Source organism: Trachurus japonicus, chromosome 2, assembly GCF_045865225.1.
Source record: "Trachurus japonicus isolate A0001 chromosome 2, Traja_1.0".
Classification (NCBI taxonomy): Eukaryota; Metazoa; Chordata; class Actinopteri; order Carangiformes; family Carangidae; genus Trachurus; species Trachurus japonicus.
This window is the reverse complement of record NC_140908.1, coordinates 9,750,869-9,768,964: the sequence shown is the minus strand read 5'-3', so window position 1 is coordinate 9,768,964 and position 18,096 is coordinate 9,750,869.

Genomic DNA, 18,096 nt, shown 5'->3' with positions numbered 1-18,096 from the left:
CCACAGAGTCCAGGTCTAAGTGGTGAACTGGTTGTTGAAGTCCACAACTTAAGTACAGTGAACGTGTCATTTCATTATAATCGTGCCTTACACTGGAAACACTGTACGTTTTACATTACTTCTTATTGACAGCTGTACATATTTATTACGTGTTATAAATTGCATTGACCAGCTACAACAGTAAATAATACACTCAGGAGTGTCGTACCTGCATAGTGAGTAGTTTTACTTTTTATAATCCGAGTACATTTTTTTGTAATAATTAATGCTTTTGACTTTTATTGAACTATCTAAGTACTTCAACTGAATGAATGTGGCCATATACAGAATAGTTATGGTAGAGGAGCTAATCACCTGTTTGTCCTATTGCCTCAAAGTTAGTTTGCATCTTATTCAGTTTGTTTGTTTGTTTTTCCATTGTTGTAACTGTCACAGCATTGTGATGGTCTTACTTCTTTTTTTGTTGTAGTTGTGGAATTTAAATCTAATTACACACAACTGAGCGGCCTACCTGCAAAGCTGGGTGTCTTGGTGGCTGATCCAACAGAAATCTTTACATTTCCTTGCAGAGAAGTCGGCACCGATGAGAACTTGATGCATTTCATATAAATATATGTATATAAAACAAATCTAAACAACTATCTGCTCTTTTCTGTCCTTTTTGTTGTGCTTTCAAAGGTCCTGCTCTACTTCACGTGTCACAATGCTGCCTCCTGGGAGTCATTAATCAGCCAAAGTGACATTACCTGTGTGGCTGCAGCATGGTGCGTTCAAGGACAGTACTACAACAAAATAATACTGAATTTATACTCCAAAATAATCAGCAAATTCTGATGAAATGCAAGAACAGTGCTCTCCTGCTTTGTTCAAAACAACACATTGTCCTTGAGTGGTAAAAGAAAATGACAAGCTTATTATTATTATTATAGCTTGTTTTGTTTTTTCCACTTCTTTATGCATTTTTTAAATTGAGGCAATGATTGGACTGGCACCAAATCTTACAAATATCTCCTTGAAAATCAGTGTAGCTGTGGAATATAATGCATAACCTTTAGTCAATTTTGAGGCCCGGGTTTCCAAGGAAAGTGGCCATAAATGAGAGAAAATGGCTCCTGCCTTCGACAGCATTACCGCATGATGATAAAATAACTTCTGACAGAAAAAACAAGGGCAAGGAAATGGCTACTATGATGGATTACATATCTGAATCCAGTTTCAGTCGCAGCGCAGCACCCAACAGAAAGGAATACAAATCACACGCTGCCTGCGGGGCATGCTGGGAAAAAGCCACGGTATTTGTATTTAATAAGCCGAAATGTGGAAAAAATCACCGGTACGACCGTTTTAATTTGTCGCCCGCAAATTCCTCGTTTCCAGCCGTCACTCAGTTGTTCAAACGACAAGATGATGGGCTTGTAATAAATACAGAGACGTGTTAGTGTCAGTGTTGCTCAGCTCCAGCATAGCGGAGCACAACCGCATTAAAAAACCTGCCGCTGCTCTGAAAAGCCTTTCCACTGAGACACATGTTGGGATAATGCATGGCAGGGCCTCCTGCTATGTGAAGATAATACTGGATGGCAGCGTTTTCGGGGCTTAGCTGTTCGCAGCAGAACCGCTGTAGGCCTCTCCCCTCCACTCTTTCACTTACATAAACTAAACCACCAATAAGCAGTTTGATAACACAGCTACTTAAGAACTCCATGACTGAGTGAATCCTCCGCACTGACAGGAATATTTAATCCAACGGCAGTGGCGGCCACGACAAACGCTCGGGCCTGCTGTCGGAGTGCAGATGTCAGAGACACTCCATCAGTTAGTGGTAATGTGCCATCACACCGCACTGACCTCGGGGGAAATTGAGTCTTTAATCACGACATCTCCAGCCTCTCAGACTCTCAGGTAAATTAGCATTCCTCAGATGCCATCTAGTAATCTCACAGCTCCTCCTGCCAATTCATTCGGCGAGAGGACACAGGTTTGACTTTGTGCCATGTTGTGTCAGTGTCTATTCTGATGGATGGAAACAGGTGTAGGAGGCTGTGTTGGCTGCGAGAGCAACCTGTACGCTCCTGTGTGGGTTTTTGTTGATTCTCATGCAAGCTCTGAATAATGGAGGTAACATCCTGATCTCAGATCTCGCTGGATGTTGTATAAGACTTTCCTCTGATTCGACTCGCATGCTGATTCCTCTCATGAATTTTTTAGAAACAATGCTAATAATTCATTAAGCTTAACGAGATTATTCATTGTGAAGTGGCTCAGAAAACCCACAACAGCCTTTATCATTACTAGGCTATTATTAAAGGGGACATATTATGGAAATGTCACTTTTTGAAGGCTCTTTAACATATATTTGGGTGTTTGTCTTGCCTTTCGGCCTCCAAAATGTGAGAATTGACAAAAAAAACCCTGCAATTTTTAGGCTCCTGAGGTCGAAATCCATGTGATTTTACGAGCTGTTCCCTCTGACAGTGTCTGACAAGGATGTAACTAGTTTTTGAATTTGCATAATCCCACCCCTACCTGGTACCGGTAGAAGGGGTGGGGCAAGCAGTTACATTTAAAGGGACAGGCACTGAAACCAGCTGTTCTGAACGGATGAAAAGAGCTGTGATGTTTGATCCTTGGGGTATTTTGACCGAAGCATGTCACAGACATGTCTTTAAGACACCTGGGAACTATTTTAATTTGTGGAAAAGGGGCATCATATGTCTCCTTTAATATTTTTATTGTGTACACTGCTAACCCTAACCCCTAATTACATCTTGTCTTAATTTCCCACAGGTATAAATTATGTTTCGGCCCTGGTCTCACCTGAAGTGCACTGGACAGCAGGGTCTCTAAAGGATTTAAAGAGCTGACAGTCAAGAAGCCATTTCAGCTCCGTGAGCGGATGGCCAGCAAATTGGTTGGTTCGCAGGAGCAGTAAATAAGATGGAGGGAGACCCTTGTTTTTCGCCTTGTCAATAACTGGCCTCGGGGCGGCGGCGGAGGTGGTGGTGGTGTCAGAATTGAAATGTGGCGGAGAGGAGGAGAAACTCCATTGAAACTTGGCTGGAGGTTACAGAGGAGCAGAAAGAGAGAGCTGTGCGTTTGATCCGAGGTGGTATAGCTGCAGGTTGTACTCAAGCTCTGTCTCTTGAAGCTTCATTCAAGAGCTCAATCGCACTAAAAGGTTCTTTAATCAGTCCTGGTTTGTCGTTGAAGCGTCCTCTCAACTCAAGAATATTAATGCAATTCAGAAAATACATGCTCGACCTTTAAGAGGCCGAGCAGCCGGGGTGTGTGGACGGCACACAGAAACAAAATCTAATATATTTTCTGCATAAATCTGATATTCAGTGACGTAATATCAGCCCTGACCTGATTTGATTCCTCCGGCGTTAACGGGTGAAGGCAGGGCTAATATTAAAAAAAACTGCTGAGGTCTCCGTCTTTTCCTGCGTCTGGCTCAAACATGGACCGCCGCCCCATAAAGCAGAAATTACAGCGTCCTCTGTAAAAATAAATCTGTAGTTGAAGATGTATCATTAACCCAAGGGGAAGTGAAAAGGAGCTACAGTATAACATGAGTCTAATTTCATCATTACTGATGACAGTCATTACCATTACAGCTTTTCATTATCATAATCATTATTACAGCACCAATAACAGTAGCTGTGACCACGGGGAGAGCAAAGGGGCCTGAATTAGAGGAGGACACTGTTCGTCATTAATGAGAGTGCGGATGATTCAGCCTGAGAATATTCCTTCATTAGAATAGACAATGCGACGCAGGAAGTGGGTATAAAAATAAAATACATATTGAAGTAAAAGCTGAATGCAGCGTGTCTCATATTGATAGACATGTGTCAGCTCCAGCTATGGCTCAAATTCCCCTTGTCATGTTTTCTTCATGGGCTATGTTGCTCCTGCAGCTCTTATTTTGACAAGTTCAGGGGGAAATTACTCCAAAACTTGTCGCTCACCTCTCCAAGCTTTCCGAAACCTGTCTACAGCTGAACAAAGGGCTGAATCCAGCTGCACATTAAATATGGAGAGCTGGTAACGTTATTGTGTGGATCTCTCACTCGTCCAGGCTGCATCGAGGCGACTGCATGGGGAAGTACTACGTATCTCAGCAGCACCAGGTTTAAAGAGGACATATTATGGAAATATCACTTTGTGAAGGCTCTTTAACATATATTTGGGTGTTTGTCTTGCCTCCCAGCCCCCAAAATGTGAGAACTGACAAAAAATCTGTAATTTGCAGGCTCCTGAGGTTGAAATCCATGGTGTTTTACGATTTTTTTTTGTCAATTCTCACATTTTGGAGGCCACAAGGCAAGACAAACACCCAAATATATGTTCAAGAGCCTTCAAAAAGTGTTACTTCCAGGGTTCAGGTTTAAAGAGGACATATTATGGAAATATAACTTTGTGAAGGCTCTTTAACATATATTTGGGTGTTTGTCTTGCCTCCCAGCCCCCAAAATGTGAGAACTGACAAAAAAATCTGTAATTTGCAGGCTCCTGAGGTTGAAATCCATGGTGTTTTACGATTCTTTTTGTCAATTCTCACATTTTGGAGGCCACAAGGCAAGACAAACACCCAAATATATGTTCAAGAGCCTTCAAAAAGTGTTACTTCCATATACAGTACGTCCTTTTTAAAGTGCAGGGATAACAAAAAAAAGCCACCTCGTGAGGTCACAGGCCTGTCCTCTGCAGTCCTCAGAGAGGATGTTAAGCTCCTCCAGTCCTTTTGAAGATGACAGGTGTCAAACCTTCGCCAGCCCCCGTTGACGCCTCCGCAGCAAGAAAGCCTGTGACATGCTCTTTAATTTGTGCTGCTGTGTCTTCTGGTTCTGGTAATAACAATGGCGATGCTGACAGGGAGCTGTTTCTCAGATCAGAGGGAGCAATCTGAAATAATGGAGGAGTCCAACTGAGCTCCATCTCTTAAGAAAACCCTCCATTATTTGGTTTGTTTGGTGTAAAAGCCACATGTGTTCCTGACAGAAAAAAGACTCAATCGTTGCCATCGACCACTGGAGAACTCGATGCCTCTCCACCATCGCATGTTTAGTTACTGTCGTCCCCATTGTGAGATGACATGCACCTCCAGTCACTTCCCTGTTGATGTGTAAGTATTGTGCTCCTGGTTATTTTCATGGCCCTTGAAGCAAGTGGCCTGCGTTTTTCCAATCCCTCAATTCCCTCTCTATTCAATTTGAAATCTTTGAGCACGAACCAGTGCATTAGCCGTCTTCTTTTGATTCCCTCTCCACTGGCCGTGACTGTTTTGAAATATTCATTCAGAAACATAAAAGTGGTTTTGATTCGTTGTGATGCTCCACGAACGGCTCTGCCTGCTGCTCCAGGTCTTATCGGTTTCTAGAGATGGCTCCATTGTTGGAGGCTTTTTGTCGATGTCTGACGCTGCGTTAATGGTGCTGCTTCATCGCTGAGGTGGAGGGGATGGGAGCGCTTGATACCGCCTCAATGGAAGGTGGAGAAGGAAGTAACATAGGTGGCATTAAAATAAAAACCCAGTCATGTCACAAGCAGCAAGGATTATTATTACACCAACCGTTTACAACTTCCATCGGTGTTTAGCTTTTAGTTTTGTATTTGTATATTTAGTTGTATATCTTTTATGCTGGTATTTTTTATGAGAAACATGTTTCCTACTGTGCAAATGACAGTAAACACTCTTGAATCTGCAAACTATTAAAGCAGAAGTAAGCGGAATGTTTGTGTTAATATAAGTCTTAAAGAGATAGTTCAACATTTTGGCAAATTGGCCCATTGCCATAATCGCTATAGTCATAGCAGTAGGTTCATTACCTTTAATTGTAGGTGTAAGCTATTTTCAGTACGGCGGAGCGCAGCAGCTGGCTGCTCAGAGCTACGCTATGGAGGCTAACGGAATTTCTTGGTTTCCCTCATTAAACTCATCAAATTCAACATCCCAAAACTCCACAGCGCTTTTGTAGACAAGTTGTGACCTGCACAACCACCACGCTATGAGATAATGACGGAACAATACGAAACTGAGCCGTTTTCGAGGTAAATACAGGGTAAATACGGAGACTGCTTGCTGAAAAACTGTCCCTGAACGCAACGCGCATCAGCGGTTTTGTATGAATTTACCTCGAAAACGGCTCCGTTTCGTATCGTTCCGTCATTATCTCATAGCGTGGTGAATGTGCAACTCACAACTTGTCTACAAAAGCGCTGTGGAGTTTTGGGATTTTGTATTTGATGAGTTTAATGAGGGAAACCAAGAAATTCCGTTAGCCTCCATAGCGTAGCTCTGAGCAGCCAGCTGCTGCGCTCCGCTGTACTAAAAATAGCTTACATCTACAATTAAAGGTAACGAACCTACTGCTATGACTATAGCAATTATGGCAATGGGCCAATTTGCCAAAATGTTGAACTATCCCTTTAAATAGTTATATCTTCCGACAGCAATCACTTATATAGAGTGTTTGGTCTGTCAGTCACTCTGCTCTGCTGTAAGCCGAGGAGAAAACTTTCCTTGTATCCTACAACCTTTATCCAATGAGGAGAGAGAACGGCATAAAGGGGCGGTCCTCTCTGTGTGTGTGCAGCCAAGGGATGCGCGTGAATGTGGAGTGGTGCTAACTCCATCAGCTGACGAGAAGTTAGCCAAAACGACCGGATCGCTTACTTCTGCTTTAATTAGAAAAGGGAACAGAACAGGAAAAGCATTTTAATTGGCTATTACAGACAGTGCTACGGTTGGCTAACAAGACTAACATGTCTATTGAAATGAAAATGTACAGCAACATGGGTTAAAAGCAGAGAGACGCTGCAACAAAGGTGAAGAAAAGTGAACGGCTTCTACATATGTTGAAGGTCACAGTGAGTGTCACAGCCACTTCCTGTCCCGTGAAGATGACCTCTAACACACACTCCACCTGTGCTGCAAGTATTCAGCATGTGAGTGATTTACATTGGGCCTCTATTTAAGAATTCAATTTCCTCTTTTATCTCCGCTGCCAACTTCTCCCACGCCGTTAATGCGCCTGATAAAAATCACAATTATGAAAGCAAGACATAAATTGTGAATCATAACCAGCCAGTGTTGTAAAGTCCTGAACCCTGCGGCCGATCCATTACCCAGGCAATCGGCTGGTAATTTAAGGTGTCGCAGGGGAAGTTGTGGAGGCTTTCTGTCAGGCTGTGTAAACAAGCTCAGACCTTTGTCACACTGAATTCGCTGGAACAAAACGCACGTGTGATCCTTAAAATCAAGGTCATTGTTTTATAAAATAGGCTTCTGCATGTTTCTTCTCTCAAAGAGGCGAAGCTCACCTATGCACCATTTGGCATTTATGAATAAAATTCACACTGTTTGCCAAAATAAAACATGTCGTGGCGATGCAGGCTGAGGATGAAATCTCTGCTGCTCTGTAAACACACAAACACACACACACACCGGGTCGAATCTAGATTTCATGTGGAGCTTTGACCTTGGACGACGCTGGATGGAGGAGATACACAGGAAGTCCAGCGTTTAATCTGCTAATTCATGATACTGACTCAGAACGTCGACAAGGGTTACGAGCTCTTTGAGGTCTGTGCACCGCTGACCCCGGTGATAAGACAGTGCCCCACAGGGATGAGTAAAAAAACACAGCATGGACCGACACATTAAACCGCATCCTGGCTCGGCGCAGACTGTTAATGCAGCTGCTGCTCCTGGGAACCGGACAAACCATCCTCCTGTGACCTACTGCGATTTGTTGCACCTCCTGCACGGCTCATATTTCTCATTTCAGCTTCCACTTCCTGAGGGATCCTCACCTCGCCCCCACTTCCCTGGTCCAGTCCCCTTGAAATAACCCAAGATAACATTAATGTGCTGCAGCCTGAACGCTATGCTGTCTGAGAGCAAATTCTCAATCAGATACAGTCTCTGAACAGACCCATTAGCGGGATTAGCAAGTAGCTTTTCAGTAAACGAGGCAATGATTGACCTTGACGAGATGCTCGGCAGAAAACCATGAGTGTCTCGTTGCGCAAACATGTCTATGGATTTGTGCACGACTAAACCAACACATCAGACAGTTTCCAGGCCTTTGATAACGAAACATTCAATTTGCAGAAGTACCATGTCTGTGTTTTTTCCCCTGCAGAGCCACGAGGCTGCTGTTCACCACCTGTGGTCACGCACATAGACGAACAGATTGGTCCTGACTCATCCATAATACTCCACTCATTGAGTAAACACACACTCTTTAACCTTATTGTAGACATATTTGTTGAAATTTCTTCCACTTGATGGGCTACAGCTGTGACCTGGTCTTTTCTCATTATAACAACAGGATCAGGTCGTTTTCATGAGATTTATGGATTTTGTGAAATAATGAGGAAAGTTTCATGAAACAACGAAATGAAGTCGTTGGAACAGGATGAGTTTCTGAAGTGGAATAATATAAAGTAAAGTGTTTTTGTTGCTTTTTAACTTGGATCCTACTGTATATTATATGAATATACTGGCAGTATTAAGTTTAGTATTTATTTTAAAGGGATAGTTCAACATTTTGGCAAACTGGCCCATTGCCATAATCCCTATAGTTTTAGGAGTAGGTTTGTTACCTCTAATTGTCGGTGCAAGCTATTTTTGAACGGTGGAGCAGAGCCGCGAGCTGCTCAGAGCTACGCTACGGAGGCTAATGGGATTTCTTGGTTTCCCTCATCAAACTCATCAAATACACAATCCAACAACTCCAAAACGCTCTAGTGGACAAGTTGTGACCTACACATTCACCAGGCTATGAGATAATAACAGAATGTTACCAGACAGAGTTGTTTTCGAGGCAAATTCATGCAAAACCACTGATGCGCATTCTCGTCGGGAGCCGTTTTTCGGCAAGCAATCTCTGCATTTACCTCTAAAACAACTCTGCTTCGTAACGTTCTGTTATTATCTCATAGCGTGGTGAATGTGCAGATCACAATTTCTCCGCCAGAGCGTTTTGGAGTTGTTGGATTGTGGATAAACTGTATGTACATCTATAAATGAGATCATTACAAGTTACAATAGATTTTCAAGTTGTATATGGTTCCATTTCATATGTGCATTTAGAAATTCAATATAGCCATACTGCATTTAAAAAATATTCGTATTATTCCTCATAACTGAATAACAAAGACCTGTAAGTCAGAGGTAAACACGGCTCCCTCTCTTCCAGACGACGCACCGTCCATATTGCTGTGATGACACCTGAATCCCACAGGTAGAGACTCATCACAGACACCAATATCTCTGAGTGGGAGTGGTCTCCATGGACCTGAATGCAGCGCCACTGCAAAACATATTGTGCTTTGACTTAAAAAAAAAGTGGTTTTGCTCTCCACCTACGTGTTTAACCTCACCGCTGACGGCAACAAGTTGACGCCTGTTCTCTATCTGCTGCACCAGATGGCTGGAAGTCACAAGAAATGTAAAAGAAAAACACACACATACACAAAAAAAGTGGCGTTGATTAATGATAGATTTAAGTGCTGATCACTTTACTTAAAATTACAACTCCTGTGCTTTTAAATTACAGTATTTAGAGCAGCAGGTGCAATCGTTTTTTTTTTTGGGTCCTGTAAACCCTGGAAATGAGAACATGAGGTTAGAGTGCACACAACAGAGTTATTAATTTTTCTGATCATTATTTTCTTTCAGAGGTGGTGTTTGACCAGAAAAAAGTCACTTACTTTATTTATACTTCACTTTTATATTATTAATATAGAACAAGGGCCTGCTTTATAATAAAATAATACATGGAAATCTGTTTTAATAAAATATGAGACCTTGTAAAATATTGATCAGTGCAGCTTTAACCACTTGGTGACCTCTGAGTTGATATAGTATATGATAAATATGAACTATATATGCTATAGCCTATACTTTTAAGCTGAGGCGGCTGAGCCACATGACTGAACACTGTGTTATCATGTGTGGTTTTAAGTGTTCTCCTTTTGATTCAGTACAGTTTTAATAGCAGATGATACTGGTTTTCCTCGCATGTGTGGACATCACAGCGGCTACATCAGGTGTGTGTGTACGCATACATGTGTTTACACTGTTGGCAGGGTGTAATTACTGTGCTGTGCCTATTTGCATAAGTAATCAGCACAGACAGACAGACAGCGGTCTTTTACAGTGGAGAGCCAGCCAGCTCAACGCTCACAAGAGGACAGGCTTGGTAGCTGGCTGTTATCCTAATTTGCTGCTACCATGCATGGAAAGAGTACGACATAAAAACAGGCTGAAGATAATACAACAACAAAAAATACTCAAATATTACAATTCAACCGTATAAACTGAGATCAAACTGAGTCAATTTGGTGTCTGTTCAACTACTGTTTCACTAAGAGTGACACCAGAAAAGAAAACAAAAACAAATTAAAAGCAATTTCTAAGAAACTTTGCTCAAATGTGACCTGACAATCCCGGAGCAGCGTAATGAAATAAAGCGGCCTGATAACATGAAAGTAAAAGCTGTCGGCAGGTCCAATGATTCCACGTCGGTGAGCCGCCTCCTTCTTCATCTGGGCTGACACTGTTGTTACAACCCCCTGAGGTGGGACAGCCAGTGGAAAGGGTGATTTGTCATGATTTGGTAAAGTGTACACTCCTTCCAAGTGTGTGTGTGTGTGTTGGGAGTCGATATTGCTCCGGGGGGGAGAGTTTGAGCTGACAGTGACATAATTCACACATGTGGGCTTGTGTTGAGTGTGTGTGAGAGGTCCTACTTTGTGCGCAGAGGAGTGTGCGCAGGTGAGCTTTTTGTACATGATGTGTCTGTGTGTATTTGTGCACCCAAACAAAAAATGTTTGCGCCGTGTTTTCCAGTTACCAGACAAGGTAACGGTTATTATGGCCATAAAGAAGCCCGCAGCAATTCTCTTGGCAGCAGTTATTGTGTCCCGCGATTATCTCCCCATCAGCCCTGAGCTGTCACATCCCCCACAATCCCCCTGTGACACCACCGGCCGGGCCTGACGCCGCTTAATTTCAACGTCAATTATCTTGCAGAGCGCGGGGGAATAAGAGCCGTCCTCCTGTGTTAAATAAATTGCAGGTGATAGCGTAAGAAGTAGCCGCAGATGTGTAAGAGCTGACCTTGTGTTTGCCCTCACCTGCTGACTAATAGAGTAATAGACCCCCCTCCTCCCACCTCTTCTACTAACGGCACCTTGTTGAATTGATTTGGGGTCTTGATTGTGGCTAAAGCGTGATATCATCTGCGTAGAAGGAGAATGATGCGTTCTGTTTCTTCTCTGACACATCAAGTAAACAACCCATGCAGAGCAGCGTGACTGGAGTGTGAATACCAGCAGCTATTAATCTCCTGGACACTTGAGGTTTGATTGAATTTCCGTAAAGATGGATTTTAAGCCGCGCCTGAGATACGTGTGTGACGGACAGGCTGGACTACAAACGGAGCGAGCTTATCAGGTGCAGGGAGAAACTGACAAGGGAGATGAAATGATTGCAGGGGGGTCAGACGGGCAGAACGAGGAGCGACACACGGCTTCGTGCTGAGAGAGAGAGGCTGAGTGAGGAACGTCGAAAAACTAAATCACATCATGTGGAGATCCAGTCGCTGTTAGTGGAAAGATAGCGTTAATAGAGTCTGGTGAAAGTCTGTCCTTTCACCAAATGAATTACTGACATTTTGGAGTGCAGCAGTATTGCTAATAAGAGGTCAAACGCACACACACACCCCTCCACCCTCCAGGCTGCATGGCCAAGTTTATTTGCTCGAAAGCAACACTGGGCTTAAATTCATCCCCTAAAGCCTGAATGGTAAACATTCCTCATGGTTTTAAAGACCGACTGGGAAAACTTTGACCTTTTTGTGCTTAAAGCGATAGCTGGGGTTATTTTACTGTGAGGTCCATATTATGTATGTACTGTGTATCTGCAGGGATGCTGGTTGGAGAAGCAGCAGCAGCAGCAGCAGCAGCTGAAGCAGCATGACGTCGACGACTGCTGTGGTAAAGCGGAAAAAACCCAAAACAAAATCATTTTGCATCTAAAACCAGCAGGACAGGATATTTAACTACTTACTTGCGTTATTACAACCATCATTTACGTAACATAAATATATATGAAAGCTGAAAGTGCCTGCTGTCTCCTCTCCAGCCACATCCCTGGGTTTGTTTACTAGTTAGCGACGGTCTGAGCCAGAGAGACAGCCACTGCTTTTGAGATTCAACATCTGGTAGCATTGCATGTCTCAAAATTGATCCTAAAATAATGAAGTGGAGCAAAACTAGAGATTTTGAGGCTGAAATCTTTTTTTCACATAGGAATAATTTTTATTTAATTTTTATGCACTGTGAATAAAATCTGGATATATTTTGGCTACAGCAGTCTCTGGCTCCGGTTTATTCTCGGCTTTGTTCATTTGAATATCATCAGGTCACGGAGAGAAGAAATGAATTTCTCTTCTTTCTTTCTGAAAGCATCCAGATTAAATGTCAAGGTTAGCTCTGAATTTGTGTTGTTTTTGTCGAAGCCTTCAGTTTATTTCTGTAGAAAACAACTTGACCTGGCAGTGACTTGAGTGATAAACTTCTACCAAAATCTACCAAAGTAGCTGCAAACCCTTCTAGCTGCAGGTACGTAGATGTGGATTTGTTACATACAGTGTCTCAGGATTAAAGCCAGCACTGTGACAGACACAAAATGTTGGCATTTTCCTCCATGCTGTTCGCACAAAACATTTCCTGTTGACAAGTTTGGAGAACAAGTGCAAAGTCAACGTCTGTGAAGGTTGTTTTTTTTTGTTTTTATATTTTTTTGTTTTTTTTTACCCTCACTCTGTCTATAAATTCACGCTTTCCATCTCTGCAAAGCCTTCTCGAAATAGCCTTGTTTTCACATTTAAAGCTGTGTTGTCTGTCAACAGCACGGAGCCAGCCAAACTGTCTCTCAGGCATCTGCTGAGGATTTCTTGGGCCGTGCAGAACGAAATCAGACGAGAAAGGGGGAGGCGGAGGGGATGCGGGGGGTTGGCGGCGGTGGGAGCGAGGCAGATAGAAAAGATGGAGGCTTAAGCTTGGCTTAGATTATCAGGGACAGAAAGAGATGGGGAAGGCAGTGGGAGACGGAGGAACCAAGCCAGAAAGTGAAGGGCAAGAAGTGAATGGAGACAGAGACACAAAGCTGACAAGTGTGCATTTAAAGGAAACACAGCTATTATTCTTGTGAAACGCTCTTATATGCGGCAAGTGAGATTATATGTCTTCATCCATCCATCTCAACACTTTGTTTTCTTCCCCTCCCTCCTGGAGAGCAGTCATCTTCTCATCCCTTTTTTTCCACTCTTCCTCGCCCTCTCTCCAGGCATGTTCCCAGTGGTTTGCCTTCTGAAGCGCGAAAAATTGTGTGTGTGTGTGTGAGAGAGATGTGGGTCAGGTGCGGAGTATGATGGATGTGGTTTTAATAGAGATTAATTACATCCCAAATGAGGCGATGAACTCCCCCACGGGTCCTCGCCAGAACGGTTTGGACCACAGCTTAATGACTGAAAAACCCCCCTTTTTAGTCGACAATAGCATCTGGGAGCCAATGGGTGGACAAAAATAACTCCGCTCTCGATCTTGCAGATGCACAAAACGCACAGAATGCAGCCAAACCTGCTGAATCAATGTTAAAAGTATTTGTGCAGCGGATTGTAAAAAATTAATCAAAATCAATGACCCGGCGAAAAAGAGGAAGAGAGGCTTTTACCATTCTGCAGAGAGGAAGAAGTGGAGAAGTTTACAAGTACAATCAAACTTTAACTATATGGTTCATTAAACTCTTAAATAGTTGCACATTTTTGGAAAATACAGTGTATTTTTCCAAGATTAATATCTATTTATATTTATGCCTTCAACTTCAAATTGATCTATGAGGCATGCATTAAGTGGGAGCAACGCTTTTAAATTGGCTCAAAAAGTCCAGCGCAGTTATTTTGTGACCTTGAAAAATAAATAAATAAATAAAGTAGTTACAAGAGAAATAGGTTTCACAAAGACAGCTAAATTAAAAAAAAAATCCTAAATCCAAATACAAAAAGAGCTCATGTTTTGAAAGGTTTCAGATTCAGCTCTTTATAGACATGAAACAATTACTAATTAACTATTTTCCCAATTGTATCTTACTATGTAGCTGCGGGCCTCCTCAGTTTCATTCCACTAAGCTCTAATTAAGACAACAAGGACTTGGTATCCTCCTATCACATCAGCTGGAAGACGGTTTCAAAGTTCTTGTCCTCTTAAGGAAGTTTTGTAGCTTCTGTGTTGTTATCTGTCTGCACTTGTAAATCACAGGCGAGTTTTCCGCTCAATGTCTTCAATGAAGTTTTTCTTGTAATGAGCACAGGGCCGCGTCGCCGCACACCCATCTGTTAGCATACACGATTCATAATGACAATGTGTGAAACCAGTGATTCCCAATCAGACATTTGTGTTCAGAGGGAAAACCAATCAGCATCACAAATAAGTGTGAATCAGTACACAGATCCTGAACGCCAGCTGCAATAACTGCCAGGCCATGTGTTGCTAGTTGTGCTAAATAAAGAAATTTAGGAATACCGCTGATATTGTCCACTAAAGTAACAGATAACAGTTAACTGGAAGCAACGGTTACTAATAAACAGCGTCGGACTGCTACAGTAAATGGATCAACAAAAGCTTAAAGTGTTAACTTCAAGTATTGGCAAAATGCTAAGTGGATTATTCTTAATGAAGTACCGTAACTATGCTAGCAAAAAAGAGAAAAACAAAACAAAAATTACTCATTAAAAGTAGCTGAACACAATGGGCTAAAATTCGTAGCCTACAGTTGAAATCAAGCCAACAGAAACAAGAAGCTGAAGTAGCCTAGATAGCTAACGTAGCTAATGAATATTTGATGAAAAAAACAAGTTGAAACATTTTTATTTGTGCATGAAAAAATGTTCATCTCGATTGTTATGTATTTAAAATGAATTGAACTGAGCTATAAGGGATGAGCTCATCCACTGGGGTCATGGATGAACCACTGCTCTACATATGCATCATGCTGTAAACTTCCTGGATGCCAGCAGAAGAAAGGAACTCCAGCACCTTCTGATGCTTTCTGGTGCATCAAACAGACTGACTCACACGTCCTCTGCACAATGCATCGCCGTCAGGACAGATAAACACGAGTTGCACGCCTCCCCCAGGTAGGCCATGCTAAATTATAAAAAAAATACTGACATCAAATACATAGGAAGTCTGTTATGAATATCTTGCTCCTCTACCTGCTCTGTGGATCAAATGATCTTGATATTCAGCAGCCTATCAGGTATTTATGAGACTCTGCTCTCATGCACATATGCAAATACCCCCCTCAGCTTGCAGCTGGTCATAAATAGGCGCCTTCTGCTGCAGCTTGGAGAAAGAAGGTAGAAGTTTGGAGCTCTGAGCTTCCATCAGTTCCAAGAGATCCTTCCCAGGGCATTAAGAGTTAATTTATTGCCAACGCAATTCAAATTCAGCCTGGCTGTCACACTTATCTTTGTCAAACGCTGGTGGTGCCCCTGCCACGCGTCCTGATGTATGCTTCCCATTTAAATCCCATCTATCTGCAGTGGATGACAGGAAATAATTCATGCTGCTGAAATGCTGTCATCGACAAGGACAGTATAACCTGGCAGATATCAATATTAATACCAGATATCAATATTTAGGTTTTGTTTTACATATCTGACTTGTTCTGTAATAAGAGGTTGAAATCCTGTAATGGACACGTGGGCTGAGTGCAGCGTGTGCAAAACGTGACAACACAGATGACAGGAAGCACAGGTCTGTCTGGAGCTTATTCTGCTCTGCTGCCACTGATTGGTTTTGCAGAGAGGTAATTTCAAAATAAATCAGAATGTTGACTTTCAGAGGCAGCAGGCATCCAGAATGGACTTCTTTTTTTTGATGTATATTTATCAAATGCTTAAAACACGGCAGACAGGACGAAGATGAATAGCTTCTGTGCTTTTTGATCACTGAACTGCATCAAGTTTTCGACCTTTGAGTTTTTCTGAGTAGGAAGTAAATGTCTTCCTCTGAGTGCTGACTAATGCTGTGTATGTATGATCATATTTTATTTTTGAATTCTTTTTTTTGTGTGCAAAAAATAAAAACTATTTTTCTTAATCCCTTCTGCAGCTAATAAAATGAAGAGTTTGAGGTTTACTTTGCAAGTGCATGGGTTCTTTTGGTTTGGATCTGTTTACATCGCTGCTTTTCATATGAATATCATATGCACAGTGTGACTATTAGTTCAGCTCATGATATGTTAATTACATAAAAAACACCATAAGGACGTTAACAAGTGTCAGAACTGGTTCACACATGCTTAAGGCAGCACATCCAGACATCACAGCCACAGAGATGAAGAGAAATCCAGCGTAACACCTTAAAAAAACAAAACCACCTGCCCATCAGCTCCACATTATCATTTCAGAAAGGCTGCAGCATCGCTCTGACAGTGCTTCACCTGGAGGAGGAAGAGGATGTTGCCTCCCCAGCTGCTCTCAGCGAGCCTCCTCCTCCTCCTCTCACCTTGGTGTAACGGCGCCTGCACAGATGGCAGATTGCACAGCACCAATTTATTCCGTGGCTATTTTCTGGTAAATAATATGCATCCTCTGTGCCTCAAAGGACGGGTCACCGGGAGGTCACGTTAACTCCAGAGGCTGAGGAGGAGGAATTTAGGGCAACAGAATCAGCAGAAGAATATGAATATGTAAACCAAAAGATTTTCATGAGCTCTTCTCTGCAGTATTATATATACAAAATTCGCCTCCAGTCTTTTTCACCATCTTCCTCGAACACAATGCCAAACCAAGGTCTTCTCTGTGTCCTGCAGTAACAGCGTTGTGTTTCCTCTCAGAGCTCCACAGGCCTGACTTCCAACGCTTTGTTTTGAAATCTGAGTGCTCCCAATTGCCCAGCCCTCCGCCTCGCTCGTTACGAGGTTCATTTACCACAAGCCCCGGAATAATCACTCGCTTTTCATTTTCCCCAAGCTTTAGCCTTTTAAATGCTCTACCACTGCGTTGTTTGGCCAATTACGGAGCAGACTTTCTATTACTCAGCATATTGTATCAAATTGCATATGCCATAGGGGGTGATCAGAGGAATGCAAAACAGCACCGAAGATGAGAAGCTGTGAATAACAATTATTTCACATGTACACTTGGAAGAATATCCTTTTTTGGGGTGAAAAATAAAGTCATTAACTGATAACATACTGTGGCAAGTAGGGGTTGATTTCTTTTCTTTTCCAGTACAAACTGGAATAAAACTGTTTCAATTATATTTTGGTTGCAAAAAAAAAACTGTCCCAGAAACTGATCAAAAAGAAGTATTTGAAGTAAAAACGCCGTCCGGGAATAGTTTTATTATGAAGAAATCATAACAGCGCTGGTGTGTTTTCTGCCTACGAGCTCCCACAAGATTTTCCAGTGGAAGTGTTTGAAGGAAAAGAGCCGCGCTACGAGTGCTTCCCACATTTTTTTCTTCTCCTTTTCTGTTTATCTTTGCAAGTGCAGAACAGAAGACATTTTTCATTTCTGTGGCACCAAATCCCGCAGGAGTGCTGCAGCTCCCGCGGAGGAGGATGATGATGATGATGATGAGGTACAAGGAGTTCATCAATTCAATGCATGCACACACCTGTAGGCATCAGAGGCTAAAGCTGGCTAATTATACTAATGTTACATTGTGCAGTGTGTGTGTGTGTGTGTGTGTGTGTGTGGTGCATAGGGGAAAAAGTGAACGGTATCAGACATTTGAACGATTTCAGAGAATTGTTAGTGTTAATAACAGATAATAACCTTCACTAACAGGCTCAGCAGTGATCACACACACGGCCTCTGGCTGTATCTCCAGCATACAGACATAATTAGACTCAACAGTAATATCCCGGTGTGTGTGCTACAGTACGCTGAGCATTATAATTACATTACATTAATGGTGAACTGCAGGATTTCTTTTGTGTGCAGCTTCGACACAGGAGAATTTAGTACAGTATTTATCTTGGGGCTTTGGTGCTGAGGATGTCAC